We start from the raw sequence: 7,446 nt of genomic DNA, 5'->3' as shown, positions 1-7,446 counted from the left end.
GTGCCTTACCTTATCTACTCTTTTTGGCCCCCTTTCTCTGCTCTTTTTGTCCTATTTGGATTCCTTCACAGATTAGATGATGCTGATTCACATTGGGCAAAGAGAACAATATATTGAATTCAACAGGAGTTTTTACAGCAGTTTATTTATTTGTTTGTTTTTTATTTGGTCACATCTGGCAATGCTCAGAGGTTACTCCTGGCTCTGTACTCAGAAATCATTCCTGGCAAGCTCAGGGAATATATGGAATGCCAGGAATCGAACCGGTCCATCCCGGGTCGGCTGCATGCAAGGCAAATGCCTTATTGATGTGCTATGTCTCTGGCCTCGGATTCACAAGATTCTAATCTCAGCTTAAAATTAAACAAATACACCCAGAAAAATGTGTTTTATTTGACCATCAAGTTAACATGTGAAACTATTACAAGTCCACCCCCTATCAACATGGTACCCATAAGCATTTCCTTAAAATACACTTAATCTTTAAATAAATAACAAGACAATATTCTTGCAAAATGGGGAATAATGGTCCTTTTCCCTTCAACCAAAAATATTCTATCTTCTTTCCAGTAGAAAAAAAATCCTTGAATGCTATTTACTATCCTCTTTGAAATTCAGTGGCTTATATACTATGATATAGTCACTATGTTTTATGCTACACAAAAAGCTATAAGAGAGGAAAGAAAACAAAGAAACACAGATATGTATGTATTCATAACAAAATAAAGAAGAAGCACTCTTAACATCTTCTCATCATTTGTTTTGTAACTGGGCATAGGGTTGTTATTCAAAGTTACTTCTACTATCAATGAAATATTCCTTTGTACTCAACAAATATAGGATCTGCCTCCCATCTGACAAGGTGACCCAAGTCTTCATTCCTAAAAGGTCTGAGTCGTTACTTGTCTTGTTAGAATTAAACTATTGTACTTTTTCAATGATCATTTTCAAATACTCTGATAATATTGAGATGTCTAAAGGCTCTTTTATATTCTAGACAGAGCCTCCCTTACCTTCTTATGCATAGTGATGCAACCATCAGCTCTCGGCAGAAACTGTAAATCATCTAGATCCTTATATAAACAAAAAAAAAAGTCTTCTCTCCCTTTGTTATGTGATCTTTGTGAATTCCCCATGAGTTCATATAGGCACTGAGAAATAGATGATAATTGTGCAAGAGTGAAACTGTGAGAATTTAGCCAGTTATTCATGCAATTTACCTTCAGCATTTGCTCCATTCTGATCATCTAGATCCTTTTCTATTTGGTGATAGAAACCTGCTAGGAGCACTCAACTTTATTATACTTTATATGGTTAGATATATTCCAGGTCATGATAAGAAGCTCAGGTTGCAGTAGAGTAATCTATGATTAAATAGATAAATTTATTAGTTGCAGTAATCTATGATTAAATAGATAAATTTATCAGTTTATGATTAAACAATTTTAACAAGATATATTTGTTTGCTTTTGGGTCACACCCATCAGCATTCAGAGATTACTCCTGGCTCTACACTTAGAAATAGCGCATGGCAGGCACAGGGGTCCATATGGGGTGCTGGGATTCAAACCACCTTCAGTCCTGAATTTGCAGTGTGCAAAGCAAATACCCTACCACTGTGCTATCTCTCCAGCCCCACAAGATATATTTTTAATTTTTAACATTTTAATTGTATTTGAGGTAATATGGTTACAACAATATAGTAATGGTTGGTGTTCATCTCTCACTTATTTTGGGTAAATGAATGTGGGAGGAGTCTCAGACCCTCCATATCTCCTAGGCTGCATCCAGGCCTTTCGACATTAAATGGCAATTGATTAAATAAAAACTATACATAAAGGGAAGTTTTAGGTAACTATGTGAAGTGGGATGTGAGGGAGGTAGCCTTGAGAAAATAGTGCTACCACCTCTGTGTCTGACCCACCTCAGTCACTTGGGGACATGTGTGTGTCAGGACTTGTAACCCTAAAAAGTATCTACATAGCATAGATTCTTGTGTCCCATTAGTGCTATAGTAGCTGTTAAGCTGTGTCCAAAGTCCACTTGATAATTATAGCATGAAAAATGGTACTCACCACTCAAATTCTTCAGTAATCAAGGGCTCAGGCTATAACAAGGAATTGCTCTTTACAGAAAAAGAAAAATCAGTTTTAACCTCTTCCCATATTTTTCAGAATCAGAAAAAGAGAGAAATCGAGGAAGAAGAGAGGGAGGAGAGAGGGAGGAAAGGAGATGAGAAAAAGAAGGAGGGAGGGAGAAAATTAAGAAAAAGAGAGAAAGAGGAGTGTTTAAGAGCCTGAGTGGCTCTTTTGAGAGGGGATTATATAAAGATTGCCTTGAGCTGGAGTTCTTTGTAGCCATATGTATGCATATTTTTTATACTTTTTAATTTCCCTAGAAGCTTTTCCTTTCTTAAAATTTAATTTTTTATTTTTAACACTGGTTTACAAAGTTGCTCATAATACAGCTATTTCTGGCATCGATGTTCCAACACTAATCCTACCATCAACATAGCATTTCCTCCACCATTATTCAAGTTTCTCAATCTCTCTGAAATCTGTCCCTTGGCATGTATGAACACTTTACTTAGTGTTGTTTAGTATAACTAAATGGCAATGTAATTACAAAAAAAACTTCATTAAAAGAAAATTTGTGAAAATTATCACATCTCACAATGAGGTCATTATGTCATTATCTAAAGGTGTACTAAATTGTTTATTGCTCGTTGAGTTCCCTGTTGTTTTTCCCTTAGGTTTTGTTTCTGAAGTCTATGTGACTTATATGGTAATTTCACATCAAATTTGGTGTATTCATACTGGGGACTCAACACTAAATTTATGAAGGTGTCATGAGGCCAAATAAACAGCTGCTTGGTCCAGGATGTGAATAATCTGTGAAGCTGGGCAGATGAGCTCATATGGCAATAGTGGTAGTTCATGGGCTTGTCTGCTGGGACTTCTGGGATTACAGGGACATAGGGTTGTGGGGTATAGGGCGAGGTGGCCCACCTTGACTCCAAACAATTCCTAAAGATGACAGCCACCAAACAGGCACACCTGGAATTTTTGGCTGCTAGGCGTCTACAGAGATTAGTGGGAAAGCATTGAAACTGGGCCATTGGCATGGCAGCAGTTATAGGGTAAGCCTGTGTGTGCAGCTTTCAGGGATTCAGCAGGGTGAAGGACTTGCCCCTCCCCTCTCCCAAGGGGTCCCAGTGTGATCAGCTGTGAGTCTCATATCCATGAGTTTTTGAGGCTTGGTTTACCTTTCTTTTCAAGCTTTAGATGATTTTATGGTTCTGGCTGATTGGCAAACATGGTGCTTGTCCTTTGAAGGGATTCACTCTTCTCTGGGTGGTGCCTCGTTTTTTCTAACTATGAAGAGCTCATTATATAGTGGGAATACACTTTCCTCTTTGGGGGGTCACATGTATCTCAACCTGAGATGTAAAATATCCTTCTTTTATTTCATGGGTATCCTCGGTTCTCTTCTCTTTAGATAAGTTTACTTCTTGTTCGTTGCCTCATAATTACCTAAATAAAAAATTACATTGCCAAAATAATTGTTTAAAAATTTGGGTCATACCTGGTGGCGCTCAGGCATTATTCCTGGCTCCTTGCTCAGATGACTCCTGGCAGACTTGGGGGATCATATGGTATGCCATGGTCAAAAATACTCAGCCAGGTGCAAGGCAAATGCCCTATCCACTGTGCTATCACTCCAGCCCCCAAATGGCAAAACAATTAAAAAATAGGTTCATGATAAATTAAATCATCTATTCTAAGGCATGTGCCAGATGTCCTCGAATTGGGTTCAATTCCCAGAAACGCATAGTCAACACAGTATCAGGTTCCACCCTAGAGATGACTGACGTAGTGTTGATATCCAGGTTCTATAAAGCACTCACTAAACTTGCCACCAAAAATAATTTAATAATGCCATTATTAATCAAGTGAGGAGAAGAATGGATGTTTCTCCAAAGAAGATATATAGATGGTCAAGGATATATGAAATAGTGTACACCATGACCCATAATTAAAGAAATACAAATCAAATACAAATACAAAATCAAATACAAATACATCTCAGACCTGTGAGAATGACACATATCAAAATTTCTAGAAATAAGAAACCTCAACTAGGTTAATGGTTCAATTGCTATGAAAAGTAATATGGCAATTTCTAAAAAAAAATAAGAAGAAATAAAAACAGAACTACCATAGTATTCAGCAATACATTCAGTAAATTCTTGGTCTCTATCTCCAAACATAAAACATCAATCTGAAAGTATATATGCACACCTATATTCATTACTACAGTTAGTACAATAGCCAACGTATGGAGACAGTCCAAATGCCCAACAACAGGTGAATGGGTCAAGGAGTTGTGGCATAGATGCAAAATGGAATATTATGTATCTCTAAGAAAGGTCAACATCATGTAATTTTCAGCAACATGGATAAAAATAAAGGATATCTAGTGAAGTCAGTCAGAAGAAAAAGGACAGATATGAAATGATCTCTCCCATATGTGGGACATAAAGATATACAGTGAGGTAGCACCAATGATCCAAAGGCAGCACAATTGGAAAAGTAACTGCAAGTGAATTGAGGGACCAGTGAGAAGCATGGGTATATCGGTGATAAATGTGGTATCAGAATTTTGTCCATGAAAATCATTTAATAATAGTATTTTAATCAAAATAAGTAGGTAATTTTTTAAATTACAAAATTATTTGGGTTATTTTTTTTGGGGGGGTGGAGCAGTTCACCATTGGTTGAGTTGAAGGACCACTCTCTGTACATTGTTTGGGTTAGGTCACTCCCAACAGTGTTGGGGGCACAATAGTGTGAGGGATAGAGTTCTGGGCTCCTGCATTCAAAGCATATAATCTAGCACTTTAAACCATCTTCCTAGTCCTGACAACGTTCTTATAGTTAGGCAAAATTCTTTAATTTTCATTCCAACTATTAAACAGACTATTTATTAGGAAATTAGGAGTCCTTCTTTTGTTTTCCAGGAGATGGCACTGTAGCATAAGCTTTTTGTTTTCTTCATTGGCCCTAGCTCAACGCCATGGTTGGGTGATGGCAGATGGATGCGGGCAGTGGACACTTGGGATCATACATCCATGCATATTAGTAGGGACCTGAAGAGCAAAGACCTAAATATCTGGAGTTGGACCTCTTCCCTTCCAGGAAAGACAAAGAATTCTTTTATTTCAGAGCTCTTGTTAACTCTACTTCTAAGTTTGAGGGGGAAAGGACATGGGTTACCATTTGAGGCTGATACTGCTGTCCTTCAAAATCCCTTCTCATCTCAAGTTCTTAACTTTCATCGAACAGCTAATTTGTTGGAGAGGTCAGTTGGAAAAAAAGGATTCCAAAACATTCTTGAGGGAAGAACTTTCCTCTCTAACTTTCATTGACAACTACTTTAGGGATCACTTTTGACATGTCAGAAACAGAATAGAAAATGGGAATAAACTAAGACAGATATTTAAGAAATATATGCTGCTGTTGGTTGAGCAATATGTCATCTGAAATTTTGAGAAGGAAATGGTTTTAGACAGTTGTAAATTTTCACAATTCTTAAAGGTTCAGGAATGTGAGAAATAGGGCATGATTTTTCAAGGGCACAGTTGAGACTTCACATCTTTGAATTTAAGTTTAAGGTGACCACTTATGCAAATACTTATTGTAGCACCCAAAAACAGACCCAATGCCCAAAGTTTAGATTGTTATAGTTTGGGTCTCTTGATTTTATTGTCGTTGAATTTGGCTGGGTATTTAATTCTTTTTTTTTAATCTTGGTTTTTTGTTTGTTCGTTTGTTTTTGTATTTAATTATTAACTTTAGTTCTCTAACAGAACATACATAGAAGGGAGTCAGGAGTTAAAACCAGAGAGTCTAATTCCAAAGCTGGCCGCCTTTTTATATAAGTCACTAAAATCAAACAAAAGAAATCACATATAGTTTAATGAGGGCTTTTCCCCAGATTTGGAACTTTTTTTTACATTGCATATTTGGTTAGATATTTTTGTCCCCCAATTCACAATACAGACCAGGCAAAGGGCCTGGGTTGAGGTGTATATGGGGTGCATTTACTGTACCTCCTCTTTCTATACAGTCAGTGTAAAGAACACAGCCTGTGGTAAGAATTTGGAAGCCTTATCTTTTCTTTTTTTCTTTGATTTATATATATATATGTATATACATATGTATATATATATACATACACACACACAGAAATCCTTCACCAGTGCAACATTTCCATGACCAATATACTAAGGGTCTTTCCTCCCCACCCCACACAGGCCTGTATTCTAGACAGGCTTTCTACAGAGACAAAATAGAGGAAGACTGGAGGGTCCAGCTTGTAACATGAAGCTCACCACAGGGATCGTTTAGTGCAGTCACAGAAATAATTACACTGAGAACTATCATAACAAAATGTGACTGAATGAGGGAAGTAGAAAGTAGATAGTAGATTTGAAACTTTGATACTATATCCCCCTTGCTCTAGAGTTTGATGGTTTCTTTATTCCCTCAGGATTGTGAATATAATCTAATCTCCACTACTCATTCTTACCCCTGATATTTTTTTATACATTATACACACTATAAAAGAAAAATTTTGGGGAAAGTTTTTGAAGCCAAAGAATAATTATTTAATAATTGTACAATAAACAAATACAATTTTATTCTATTTTTTACAAATACACATTTCTGCCACAATCCAAGCTATTAATTTTTAATTTTGTTTTTTATCAAAGTCCCCAACAATATTCGTTTTTTAAACGTCTTGATTACAAGTGTGATTGTGATTAGGTTTCAGTCATGTAAAGGACATCCACCTTCACCAGTGCAAAATTCCTAACACTAATGTCCCAAATCTCCCTCCATCCCACCCCTCCCCACCTGTACTCTAGACAGGCTTTCCAGTTCCCTCATTCATTCACATGATTATGGTAGTTCTGGTTTTGTTATTTCTATAACTGCACTCACCACTCTTTGTGGTGAGCTTCATGCAATGAGCTGGAAGTTCCAGCCCTCCTCTCATTGTCTCTGAGGATTGTTGCAAAAATGACTTATTTTTCTTAAAACCCATAGGTGAGTGAGACTATTCTGCGTCTCTTTCTCTCCCCCTCTGACTTATTTCACTCAGCATGATAGATTCCATGTACATCCATGTATAGAAAAATTTCATGACTTCATCTCTCCTGACAGCTGCATAATATTCCATTGTGTATATGTACCACAGTATATGTACCAACAGCCATTTGTCTGTTGAAGGATATCTTATTTGTTTCCAAAGCCTGGCTATTGTGAGTAGTGCTGCAATAAATATAGGTGTGAGGAAGGGGTTTTTGTATTGTATTCTTGTGTTCCTAGGGTATATTCCTAGGACTGGAATAGCTGGGTCAAATGGGAGCTCAATTTCCAG

At 37.0% G+C, this 7,446-nt stretch overlaps 1 non-coding gene across 1 annotated transcript; it reads right to left on the bottom strand.

The window, feature by feature from the left end:
* Positions 1-6,037: 6,037 nt before the first annotated feature.
* LOC126019306 (small nucleolar RNA SNORA51) lies at positions 6,038-6,170 on the bottom strand. The gene has a single exon (XR_007499034.1). It is a non-coding gene; the product is annotated as a small nucleolar RNA SNORA51 (small nucleolar RNA).
* Between the last annotated feature and the right edge of the window lie 1,276 nt (positions 6,171-7,446).

This window comes from Suncus etruscus, chromosome 9 (assembly GCF_024139225.1).
Source record: "Suncus etruscus isolate mSunEtr1 chromosome 9, mSunEtr1.pri.cur, whole genome shotgun sequence".
In the NCBI taxonomy this organism is placed as follows: Eukaryota; Metazoa; Chordata; class Mammalia; order Eulipotyphla; family Soricidae; genus Suncus; species Suncus etruscus.
This window is presented reverse-complemented; position numbering and strand designations above follow the sequence as displayed.